General features: G+C 44.7%; 1 pseudogene across 1 annotated transcript; it reads left to right on the forward strand.

Moving 5' to 3' along the window:
• The first annotated feature begins 3,831 nt into the window (after window positions 1-3,831).
• LOC102421169 lies at window positions 3,832-13,397 on the forward strand (annotated as a pseudogene). The gene is made up of 3 exons (XR_001346846.1): window positions 3,832-3,922; window positions 4,288-4,380; window positions 12,750-13,397. The product of XR_001346846.1 is annotated as a 40S ribosomal protein S7 pseudogene (transcript).
• Window positions 13,398-13,403: the final 6 nt, after the last annotated feature.

Here is a 13,403-nt window from a genome sequence, read left to right on the forward strand (position 1 = left end):
TTGGAAAGATCTTAAAATTCCACCATATGCAAAAATTACTATTAATACACCAGGGCCTAAGAGCAATAGCAGGAAGGACTATTTCTCTAGAGAACAGCAAAGTTTCTGAGACATGGGTCTCAACCCCTGGAGTGACAGGGAGCCTTTCCCAAGTGGCCAGAATTCCAAGGACTCTGCATCCAGGTTTCAGCCTCTGAAAAGGTTTTAGCTCATTCCTTCCTTCAGTAGCCATTTATTTCTTCCTAATTCATCAAAACAACCCAGTGTTAAATCTTGATCCCTTAGCTGGTTACAAGTGTAAAATTGGAAGCGAGCAGGCAAAGTCCTTTCCTTTATATCCAGTGGGAATGACACCAACACATCAGGAAACAAATCAGTGGTTTCACCTCCAGTACAGAGAGGGGTGGATCAGCCACCTGAGGGGAAGGTCTGGGTGCTCCCAGCACTGAGTGATTGTTAGTGCATGTAATTTGGTTCTAGAGTTCAAATAAATGAATTCTCCATTTGGTGTTATTTTCTAGACCACAGTCTCTCTCTCTGACCTGGAGATGCCTAAGGGAAGATATAAACCAGTGATGGCGAACCTATGACAGGTGTGCAGAGGTAACCTGTGAACTCATTTCTTTGGCTGACTTTTCTGTTACATGGCATTTAGATATATAAAATAAATATCAAAAATATTAGTCTTTGTTTTACTATGGTTGCAAATATAAAAATTTCTATATGTGACACCACACCATCGTTATGTTAGGGTTTTTCAAAATGCTGGCACACCGAGCTCAAAAGGTTCGCCATCACTGAAAACCAATGTTTGCTTTAGGGATCCCTCTTGGATGGAGGAGAGGTAATGGCTCAGACAGACCTTGAGTCACTCTCATGGTCTGTGTGGCTCTGCTTTAGTGACTATATCTCCCTGTGCCTTGGTTTCCTCGCAATGCAGTACTATGAACATTTGACTGCCAGGGTGTCAGTGTATTAACAATAAAATATTCACAGTATCTGACTAAACATTGGCACAGGGGAGCTGCTCAAATGAGGGACATCTGTTATTGATCAACTCCAAGAGAGAATCTCCTGGGCTGATCCCTGGTGGATGAGGAGCTGCCAGGAGCATCTTTCCTCCTCTTGGTTCCCTGTGATTCTGACCTTTCTCTGAACTCTCCTAAATGTGTTAGTGCAGTTCACAAATGGCCTGGCGACCTTGTCCATCTGTGCTAGCTGCACACAATCTCAAGTGAAGCACCACACCTATCCAGATGTGGCTCATGGGGCTGAGCTCTGGCCTCTGAGCAGCTCAAAAGCCTTGTGACTCAGACACCTGGGAAACCATTGTGCCCATTCAGCCCTTCCCAGGAAGTTAACCCCAAACTGACACAGGATCCCCAGGGTCCCTGGAGTCAGAAACCCTGGGGCAGGGGTCTGGGCGGGGCTGCCAAAGCAGAGGTTCTTTATGAGGATTGCAGGGGTCTCTTGGGCCCTGGCTGAGCTCTGCAGGGTCTTTCTCAGGGTCATGGTCAAGGGGCGGGGGCAAGGGAACCAGAATGAGACTGATCTCTTTCTGCTGAGCAACTCCCATCAAACTGTCCCTTCTCTCTGAGGAGAATGTCTGCAGGGCTGGAATCCGGGAAGGGAACTCTGATCTTAGAAAGTTTGTCTCTACTTTTTGTGTCCTGCACTAAATGTCCAAACCCAACCTGGGAGATGATATAGAGAGGGATGGAAGCAGAATTCAGGGCAGTCAGTCCTGTGTGTTCACCCACCCAACACCCAAAGGTCAGAGAGCAATCACTCACCGTATACATTAAGCCGTCCAAAATCCTTTTTCTTTTATTGAGCCTGGAAGGTAGACTACTATGGTGTAGATCCCTGTGTCCTCTGGGTGACCTGCTTTAATTGCAAGGATGCATGCTGTATGTATACCCTGTTTTTTAAATTCTTATGTGTGTTGTGAGAGATGCAATATGATGATAGTAGTTTGCCCTCCCCCCCCTCCCCCATACCACATGAAGCCTATAGCATTGGGAGGCTTATTGCTGATACATAGAATCACATCCTTCCCTTCGGCAGCATTGGTTGACACAATAGCGAGTTGGGCAGTGGTGCGCAGGCTCCAGAAATTTACGAGTGAAACTAGGAGGAAAGAGAGAAATTGTTCAATATTTGGATGTATATGTCGGGATGGAAAGATGAGGCCCTGGATTTGCAACAAGTCTCTTCATCTCAGCCTTGGTGTGTGTGTGTGTGTGTGTGTGTGTGTGTGTGTGTGTGTGTGTGTGTGTGGTCAAGGTCAACAACATGACCACCAATACGTCAGCACCCGTGACCTGTTACTTTTTCTGTTTCTCAGTCTCTTTTCCAGGTGTCTGTTCAACTCACCCACTCACTGCCCTCACACCCCTGCTGACATTTATGGGTGTCCATGGGAGGCACCTTCATGGAACACTTCCTTAAAGACTCTCTGTTAATCACTTTCTGACCTGTCTCTGCTCTATTCGTTTTATAACACTTATGGGTACCTGACATCACATGTAGATATTTTCTTATCTCTCTCCACCCTCAGAATATGAGCTCCATGGACACAAGGACTTGTCAGATCTTGCATCTCCAGTGCCTGCAACAGCCTGCAAATACCTGTGAGTGAATGAATGTTCCCAGAGTCCTTCACCTCTTAGGGTGTATTTCCCCTGAGGTTGATGGTAAGGACGGTGTTTAGCACACCTGATTAACTTTTTCTCTGGTGCCACCTGACATAAATTGTTATTATTAGGGTCAGTTTCCAAAATTCAATAATCAGTGATGAATAACTTCGGAATTAACAGCAACTGAAGTTTCCCTGCCCCACTCCACTTCCAGATCATGAGATTTCCCAGTTACCTGTTACCCATCTCCCTTACCCTTCCTACTCTGCCTCCCTGTCCTCTCCCCTCAGGTCCACACAGAAGCCCTCCCTAAACTCTCAGAGTGCTGTTCTCCCCAGGAGACCCCAGGAAGTCCACGTCTTTACCCCTTCAGTCCACCTCCAGTATGTTGGGAAAGGCAATCTTGGCCGGTAAGGAAGGGATTGTTCCTTTCTTACGGGCCAACAGGAGTCCCTGCCAGGGGACAGGTCCTCTGCATATAGGTGCTGAGAGTGACTCCATGGTGTCTGCTGCCTGCACTGTCCCTCCCTCTATGAGAAGAACTTGGATTCCAGGAAAGCTTAAAGCCACCTCTGTAGAAGCAGGTGGGATCTGCTGCCCCTCTTCACTGTGCACTGGGCCTCCTCCTGGTGCAAGATCACTTACCAGGTCATGTGGCAAGGGCAGAGTTTGTGCCAAGGACCCACCTCCTCCTCCCCTCGTTTTTGCCACCCTTTCCCCCTAATTCCAGATTATCATCCCTCTAAATTTTGGTTTCCTTGGAGCTGCTGAGGTATCTGAACATACACACACACACACTCACACTCATACACACACACACACACACACACACACACACACACACACACACACTTACATGCTGTTTGGAAAAGCACCAGGAAAGGGTATCCAGGTCATATGCATTCTCCATGGCTCCCAGTCAAGTGCACAGTTGCCACCCCCACAGCCCTCTCTCTTTCACATTTGAGTTTTTCCTTCAAAGCAGGAGTTCTGAGGCCACCTCAGGACCTCTTGTCACAGGGATGTCACCACTGTTGTGCATCGGATCACCTGTGAAACTTTGTAAAGACTGTGATGCCCAGGTGCCACCATAGATGCTGTTTCAGCATCTGTCCAGGTAATGTGGATGCCCAACCAGAATGAGATCTGGTGATGTGGTGACGGGACACCCCTCCCCCTCTCTTGTGCACAGGGAGGGTCTCCACATCCGGATAAATTGCAGATTCTGACTCTTCAGGTGTTCGGTGGACCAGAGTCTCTGAATCTGATGAGTCTCAGGAAAGGTGGGTCTTACTTGCCTGTGGAGCCCACTTGCAACAGCAAGGCTGATGGGGCCACGTCTCCCCTGACAGGATGACCCTCTCAACCCAGCATTGGCCTCTGCCATGTCTTGGTATTGGGTCAATCAGCATCACACAGAGAGCCCCACAGGCCCAAAACTGAGGATTATTTCTGTTTGTAAAACAGAAACCCAGCTGGGCACCTCCTGTTCCCTGTGTTCTCAAATGCACTGGGAAGGTTAAATTTCCTCCCAGCAGGAAGGCCACAGAGGTGACTCTGGTGGTGAGAAGGAGTCAAGCTGGGTGATGACGGTAGAGGGGACCCTCCCTCTATCTCAGGTTGTCACCAGCCTGGCCTTTGCTTCCAGGGACAGAGATCCAGTACCAGGAGTCTCAGGAGGCCCTTCAGTTCCTGGTAGTGAAGAGGAAAGTGTCCTGCATGTCCTGGAAGGAGGACTGTGGTGGGAGCTCAGGTGGCTGTGGGATTCCTGGTTGTCAGTGGTAGTTTCTGGGAGACCCTCCCACTCTGTTGGCTGAGCCTGTCCTAGTGCTCCCTGATCTTGGCGCGGTGTTAGTCCTCTGCCTGGGAGAGTACATTTCAAAACTGGAAAGTGTTCATGGGTGGTGCCAGGCATGGTACAGGGAGCAGCAAATAGAGCCCTGAGAAACCGGGTGATCTTGGGCCTGTTAAAGTAAGAAACTTCCCAACCTGTGAAGATTTTCATGACTTTATTTGAACCAAGCTAACGTCTTATGCCTGGTACAAGATATCAAATCCTGAGCTTGGCAGTTGTGCAACTTATTTTATACATTATAATAAAAAAAAAAGATGGAAAAAGTTGTGTGAAATCCGTTAGGAATTGAAAAATCTCTAGAATTGATAAATAGCAAAATGGAGAAACTCATTTTTTTTTCTTTGGTGTGTCCAGGATAATTAATATTTACAGCACATAGAGAGGTTGTGGAAGGATCCAGGTAACCTAAGAAGTATGTTTTCTCATATGCTGGTCCCAGAGTCTGTGCCTTCAAATCATCTTGCAAAGGAACAACTACTCTGATGTATCAAAGGTATGTTATCCAAGATGCATAAGAACAGGGAACAGGGCTCACTTAATGTAATGTCTGACCTTTGCTAACGAAGCTGTATGCCTGGGACATGACTCCCTGACATCACCTGCCCAGTTAGGAATTTGTGATCAGACCATCCTGTGCAGTTATTTTTGGTCACTGAGCATGTCAGGCCTGACATGTGACCTGCTGGGCTTCTCAGGCTTATTTTACAGCCCATTTTTGTTGTTGTTTCATTCACAGTCCCTAGAAGTAGAAGGTGGGATTCAGCAGTCCTGAGGGCAGATTCCAAAAGCATCTGTGGGAGCCAGTGATGGAAATCAGGCTCCTTCTCCAGCTCCTTATGCAAAGCCAGGTTCATGTGTGAATTCCCTGTGTTGTCAGTATGCCTAAATGTCACCCTCTGGAGAGCAGAAGGAGAAATGCAGCCAATGCCAGGTGCTGCACCAGGGATGCTGACCAGAGACTGAGAGCTAGCCCTGACACCTGGGCAGAAGTGGGCTCTGGCCTTCAAGCTTTAAGGCCAGTCAGTCAGGGTCCAGTCACTGTGGGATCCAGGCCTCCTGACTCCATCCCAGAGCAGGGTGAGCCCAGCAAGAGGACAGGATCTGGGGCTGCTTCCATCTCAGAGGGGATGAGTGTCCAGAGTATTATGAGTCCAGTGTCATGAGAACTGTCCCCTCTGGTGGATGTACTGTTTCAAGAGGAAATCTCTGTCCCAAAGGTTTCAAGAACAGGACCTGGTGATGGCTCTTCTGAGGCTTTTAGTAGAGTGTGCCAAACTAGAGTACTGATCCCCCAAATGCCCTGTGCGTCTCCATCATTGCATGGGGTTGTTTCATTCAAGTCACCTGTGTCCCTGTCAATTCTCTTTTGTAGTCCTCCCGCAGGGCCCAGGATCTGAAGCAGCTCCACTTGGCGTGTAAACCACAGGAGCTGTGGGTTCCTCTGCTAGGGGAGGGAAGGCCCCTGTGCGACCCTCAGTCCTCTGAGATGGAAGCAAGCCCAGATCCTTTTTTATCCTGTCCCATCATGCTGAGGAAGTTCTCCTTGCTCCCCAGGACATCATGGGTGGTTGAGATGTTCTGGGACTACAGGCAGGTGTCCCACAGACCAGGGAACTTGGTTTTGGAAGTCATCCCCGGATTCCTCTGAGGTCAGTATGAGCTCTCTTTTCCCATGGTAGTACCTCTACCTGGGGTGAAAGATCCAGAGTGTCTGCCAGATCAGGGCTCTGTGAGAAGACAAAGAACACAGGCTGCTGTCCCGGCCCCAGGAATATGAGACATCACTCACAATGTGGAAATGGGGAGGGCTGTGATTTTCAGAGAATGAAGGAAGGTCTGACTCTTCACTCTTATTTTGTCCTATCTCCCACTCCCCTGAATGGGTGAGGGGGAAAAAACCCATACCTGGGTCATCCCCACACACTTGTGGCCTCCTCCCATGCTGATAGCAATACCTTCGTGCCTATAAGGAACATCGTTTGACCACTAGTGTCACATAGGTGACAGGATTCCATTGTGTGGTTTCTCTCATCCATTTAATGAGTGTTTACTGAACATCTGTGATGTGCCAGGCCTGGAATGGGCCCTGGTACCTGAGAGAACAGGACATATGTGGGACCTGTGCTCATGGAGTTTACCTTGTAACAAAAACAGTCTCTCAGAGAAATCACACCACTAAGGAGTTAATTATAATCCAGAGAAGGGCGAGGAAGAAAGAGTAGTATGTAATTGAGTCTCAGCTCGTCTAGGGATCACAGAAATCACTTCTGAGAAAGTGACCTCTTGGCTGAGACCTGAAGCATGAGTGGCCATTCAACCTTTGGACAGAGGGTGGTGGGGAAGAGCTGCCTGCACAGGACTGAACTTGGTGGGCAGATACTTGAATTTTTTGTAGTAGTCCGAGGAGGATAGGCTTTATTTCTTCCTTGAATGTTTGGTAAAACTCCCCTGCGAAGCCGTCTGGTCCTGGGCTTTTGTTTGCTGGAAGCTTTTTGATGACTGCTTCAATATCTTCCATAGTTATTGGCCTATTGAGATTTATAGATTCTTCCTGATTGAGTTTTGGAATGTTGTATTTTTCTAGGAATTTGTCCATTTCCTCCAGGCTGTCTATTTTGTTGGAGTGGAGCTGTCCATAGTATTTTTTAATAATCATTTGTATTTCTGTGGGATCTGTTGTTATTTCACCTCCATCGTTTCTGATTTTGTTTATTTGGGTCCTCTCTCTTTGCTTCTTGGTGAGCCTGGCTAGAGGTTTGTCAATCTTGTTTATCATTTCAAAGAGCCAGCTCTTGGTTTCATTGATTTTCTGTATTGTTTTTTGGTCTCTATGTCATTTATTTCTGCTCTAATCTTTATTATCTCCTTCCTTCTGCTAACTCTGGGATTTTCTCGTTGCTATCTTTCTAATTCTTTGAGTTGTAGGGTTAGATGATTTACTACCATTTTTTCTTGTTTTTTGAGATAGGCCTGTAGAGCTATAAATTTCCCTCTCAGGACTGCTTTCATTGTGTCCCATAGGTTTTAGATTGCTGTGTTGTCATTGTCATTAGTTTCCAGGATGTTTTTAATTTCTTCTTTGATCTCATTGGTAACCCATTCAATATTTAATAACATGCTATTCAGCTTCCAAGTGTTTGAGTATTTTGGGTTGTTTTTATTGTAGTTTATTTCTAATATTATGCCATCATGGTCTGAGAAGATGCTTTTCATGATTTCAATCTTCTTGAATTTGGGGAAACTTTGCTTGTGACCCAATATGTATTCTATTTTTGAATCTGTCCCATGAGCACCTGAGTAGAATGTATATTCCGCGGCTTTGGGGTGAAGTGTTCTGAAGATGTCTATTAAGTCCATCTGATCTAGTGAGTCATTTAGGACTGCTGTTTCTTTGCTGATTATTTGTCTAGAGGACTTATCCAGTGATGTCAGTGGTGTATTAAAGTCCCCTACTATGCTTGTATTGTTGTCAATATCTCCTTTCATATCTTCCAGGAGTTGTTTTATGAATTTGGGTGCTCCTTCATTGCGTGCATGTATGTCTACCAGGGTTATATCTTCTTGTTGTATTGATCCCTTTAGTATTATAAAATGGCCTTCCTTATCTCTTGTTATGGCCTTCACTTTGAGCTCTATATTGTCCGATATAAGTATTGCTACCCCAGCTTTCTTTTCCTTTCTATTTGCCTGAAAGATATTTTTCCATCCCTTCACTTTCAGTCTGTGTGAGTCCCTTCTAATGAGGCGGGTCTCTTGTAGACAGAAGATGCATGGGTCATGTTTTTTTTTAATCCATTCAGCCATTCGATGTCTTTTGGTTGGAGCATTTAGTCCGTTTACGTTTATAGCTATTATTGAAAGGTACTTGTTTGCAGCCATTTATTTTTTTGTGTGGCTGTTTTCTTTCTGAGTTTTTTATTTCTTCTTTTTACACCAGTCCCTTTAGCATTTCTTGCATGGCTGTCTTGGAGGTGATAAACTCCCTTAGCCTCTTTTTGTCTGTGAAGCTTCTTATTTCCCCTTCAGTTTTGAATGATAGCCTTCCTGGATAGAGTATTCTTGGATTCAGTTCTTTGCTTTGCATCACTTTGTAAATTTCCGTCCATTCTTTTCTGGCCTGATGTGTTTCTGTTGAGAAATCATTTGATAATCTAATGGGAGATTCTTTGTATGTAACTGTCCATGTCTCTCTTGCACCTGTAAGATTATCTTTTTGTCCTGAACATTTGCCATGGTAATTATGATGTGTCTTGGTGTGGGTCTTCGGGTTCACCTTGTTTGGGACTCTCTGGACTTGTGTGACTTTTTCCTTCCCCACCTCAGGGCAGTTTTCTGATATTATTTCTTCGAATAGGTTTTCTAATCCTTGTTCCACTTTCTGTTGTTCTGGCACCCCAATTATTCATATGTTGTTTCATTTCATGTTGTCCCAAAGCTCCCTTAGGTTCTCCTCCTGTCTTTTAATTTTTTTCTCCAATTTCAGTACAGTTTGGGTGTGTTTTGCTTCCTTGTCTTCTAATTCACTAATTCGTTCCTCCACTTCTCCTAGTCTACTGTTGATACTTTCAATGGTGTTTTTTTTATTGAAGGTATATCGCTCTCCATTTCTTCTTGGGTCTTACTTAAGGTGTTGATTTTTTTCATCTTTTTCTTCTAGCTTCTTGCATATGTTATTCATTTTTTTCCTCCATCCAGTTTATGCACTCTAGGATCCTTATTTTGAATTCTTTTTTCTGTCATGTTGCATGCCTCTGTATCACTTAGCTGCTTCTCTGGTGAGTCCTCCTTTTTTTTTCCTTTGGGGGTTTCTTTGTCTACCCATGTTTGATCTCATTGACATATCTAGATGTTGAGTCATTCAGTGGCTTCTCCCTGGGTGGCAGTGTCTCCTGGGGCTGTGGTTGCTCTTCGGGCAGTTGCGGTAGCAGCTGCTCCTCAGTTGGCAGGAGCTCCTCTGTTGAGTGCTGTTCACAGCTGTGGTGGCTCTTCTGGCTGGTGGGGGGAGGCTTCAGGTACAGCTGCTCTTCCTCAGACAGAGGGTGTGGTGCTCAGGAGGCTGCTGTTGCTTGGATCTGCTGCATTGATTTAAAGACACTAAATACAACACAACAAGGCACCACGTACCAGTCACTGAACACAAATATATTCACCATATTAATAACCCCAAATAAAGGTGACCACTTGAATTAAGAAAGTTAGGGGATAAGGAAGAAAGAAGAGAAAAAGATAAAATAGAGAAAAGAAAAGTAGGAAAAAAAGGAGTGCAAAAATGAAAATTGGAAAAAGGGGGGGAGAGAAAAGAAAAAAAAAAGAGCGAAAAGAGAGAATGAAGTAGAAGACGGGAAGAGACTATTTATATGAGGAGAAAACTCCTATAGAACCACCACTAATCCCAACAAATTCCAGCAACTGCTCCCTGGAGATAAATGCAACCTAGAAACAACCAATAATATCAAGAGAGGCAAGGGAAAACAGAAGCACAAAAATAAGCGGGGGCGGGAGAGGTGGAGGGAGAGGAAGAACCAGCAGAAAAATATAAAAAGAAAAAGCAAAACAGCCTCACAACCAGGCCTAAAACACACACACACACACACACACAAAAAAAAAAAAAAAAAAAAAAAAAAAAAACATCAACAACAACAAAAACAATATACTCAACAATCAAGCAAACAGCAACAAAACAATAGAAAGATAAAAGAAGAAAAAAAATTTGATAGTGGAGAGAGATAAGGGATAGGTGTATAAGGATTTAGAGCAATGGATTGGAAATAGGATATATAAGTAGGGTGAAATTTTGACAGGAGGTAAACAGAAGAAATAGGGAAAATCTGACGCAGGAATAAGGTAAGAGAAACAGGACAACAAAAGGGGAAAAGTGAGGGAGAGGGTTTTAGCATAGAGGTAAAATTGAGGTAGGGAAAATTGATGCTCAAGGAATGAGGAAAATAGAATGGAGTACACTAATCCCAAAATAAAATAAAGAGAAAATAAAATGGCACTTTAAAAAATGGTAAAATGGTAGCATTAATAATACTGGTTAAAAATAAAAATGTAGTAATTACAAGGCTAAAATCAGGTCATGGGAAAAGAAGAAGAAAAAAAATTGGTTTCTTAGTTATAAGGTGAAAAAAGAAAAAAAATTTGCAGTAGTGAAGTCCTTCAGTTCTTCTACTCTTCAGTCTGGCTCACCTTAGTCCTTCCAGGTATTCAGGAGAGTGTTGAATTTCCCTGCGATACACTGTTCCTTCGTGTTGTAAATCACAGTCCTGATTTTAAAGCAGGCCGTATTTGTGATCCAGACTGCCTTAATTTGTGTTCACCTAAGAGTCAGTTTGTGGCTCAGCCTCTGGGTGGCAGTGTTTTTGGGTTGGCCTCTGAGGCTATACAGCTTACCTATCCAGCAGCAAGGGTTTATTTTCTCTATTGCACTTAAAACTGGTTTGGGGAGGTCAACTCCCCAGAGCTGGTTCTTTAATCATTACCCTGCTCTGTGTTGTTGCTGGATTGAAAATCCCTCTATATGCCAGACCTTGTTACCTCCCAGGGACTGATCAGATCATTTTAATCCTTGATCTCCTTCAGGGTGGAATCTGGGTGTGGCTTTGCTCCTTGCCTGGGGGCTAGGTAGAGAAGTCCCACCCTCTGGAGAGAATGGCTGCCCCAGTCCTGGGCCCAGGGATGTCTCAGCACTCAATTCGCTGGCACCTCTCCCGACCCCCCTATCTCCTCAGCTTCTCCCCAGATTCCACTCATCTGCACCTTCTCTCTCTCTTCATCACAGGTGAGTGTCTGTATCCAAAATATCTTATGAACAGGATTCAGTTAAAACAAACAAAGAAACACCGGCCATGGAAACGGGGAAGGCTTAGATGTTGTAAGCTCTTCTCTTACCGACACTGCATGGTCTGGTCAGCTCTTCAGGCTGCCCCCTCTAGGCTCAGTCCTCCGTGATCACAGAACCCAGGTCTCAAATCCCCCAACTTCAGGAATCCCTCCGATGTCCTTTCCCCAGTCAGGGGCTGTGCCTGTCCCAAGGGACTTGGCTGTCTGCCACGTGGTCTCCCTCTGACACTCTGAGCTCAGAGGTCTGGCAAACTTTCCTGCCCAGATTCCTGTTTTTTTTTTTTTGTTTGTTTGTTTTTTTGTTTTGTTTTGTTTTGTTTTGTTTTTTTTTTTTTTTTTTAACTTTCCAGGGGAGTTCTGCCCTTCCCAGCTGCAAACCATCTCACCAGCTGAGTAATTTCACCAATTCGGGGTGGGTGTTACTAGTTTCAGCTGCTTACTCCATTTGCTCCGGGACACGACCTGGGACACATCTGACTATATCGCCGTCATCTTCGGAATCCATAAAGGCCAAATCTTGATTAGAAGCCTGGAATTTTCAGCTACCAACGTAAGAAACATTTAAACCTGTAGAGAATTTTTATGAGTTTATTTGAGTCAAACTGACGACAATTTCCAGGAAGCAAAATCTCAATGAAAGGTGTCAGTTTTGCACCATATGTTATACATTACAATCAAAGCAGGATGCATATGGGGTTTAATAAAATCCATTGGTGATAGATTAGGAAGATGGGAGAAAGCAAAACAGGGAAATCTCTGAGATGGGATAAAAAGTAAAACAAATAGACACATACTTCTTTTGCATTGGTTCATAGAGGATAGTTAGCAGCTAACAATTTACATGATGACAATAGCAATGAGGCGTTCTTTGGCTTCTCCTCTGGTGCAGTGAGGTTCTGGAAAAAAAGAAAAAAATTTTCCTGATATTCCAAATGTAAGTTATCTCGAATGTAAAAAGACAACAGACATGTTCAGTTAATATAAAGATTCAGCTTTGTTAGGAAAAAAAATACTTAAGACATAATTACCACCATGACTCGCTTTTAGTTAGAAAGTTGTCATTTCAGGCTATCCTATGTGGTTACTTTAAGTCTCTGATTTTGCAAATCATACTATGCAGGCCTCTTCTGAGCTAGTCACCTTTAATACATGGCTCCATTTTCATCCACACCTCCCCCTTTGGCTCATAAATCAAATGGAATGATTCACTGATGACCAAACTTTTGGTTGTAAATTGTGGTTTCATGGTGCTAGAAAGGCTCATCATTAGGAAGTCTTAGTTTATCTAACTGAACTATGGACCTTTGGGGATAGGGCAAGATGTAATATTGGATGGAAGTCAAGGTCAAATTTTCTTAAAAGTGAAAAGCAGGTAAATGGGAGCCAGTCAGGTTCCACTGGTCTTCATTAAGAAAAACACTTTGGAGGCGGCGCTCACCCAAGGGGAGCCAAGTTCAGTTCCAGCGGCAAGATCGTGAAGCCCAATGGCGAGAAGCCAGACGAGTTCGAGTCCGGCATCTCCCAGGCTTTCCTGGAGCTGGAGATGAACTCGGACCTCAAGGCCCAGCTGCGGGAGCTGAACATCACCGCGGCCAAGGAAATTGAAGTTGGTGGCGGTCGGAAAGCTATTATCATCTTCGTCCCAGTTCCTCAACTCAAGTCTTTCCAAAAAATCCAGGTGCAGCTGGTACGCGAGCTGGAGAAGAAGTTCAGTGGGAAGCAAGTGGTCTTCATCGCTCAGAGGAGGATTCTGCCGAAGCCAACTCGAAAAAGCCAAACAAAGAAAAAGCAGAAGCATCCCAGGAGCCGCACCTTGACCCCTGTGCACGACGCCATCCTTTTGGACCTGGTCTTCCTGCGCGAGTTCCTGGGCGTGGGCAAGAGGATCCACGTGAAGCTGGATGGCAGCCAGCTCATCAAGATGCATCTGGACAAAGCGCAGCAGAACAACGTCGAGCACAAGGTTGAAACTTTTTCTGATGTCTATAAGAAGCTCACGGGCAAGGACGATAATTTTGAATTCCTAGAGTTCAGCTGTAAAGAAAAATGACTAAATAAAGTACATA

The sequence above is a fragment of the Myotis lucifugus genome, unplaced genomic scaffold (assembly GCF_000147115.1).
Source record: "Myotis lucifugus unplaced genomic scaffold, Myoluc2.0 scaffold_3679, whole genome shotgun sequence".
Classification (NCBI taxonomy): Eukaryota; Metazoa; Chordata; class Mammalia; order Chiroptera; family Vespertilionidae; genus Myotis; species Myotis lucifugus.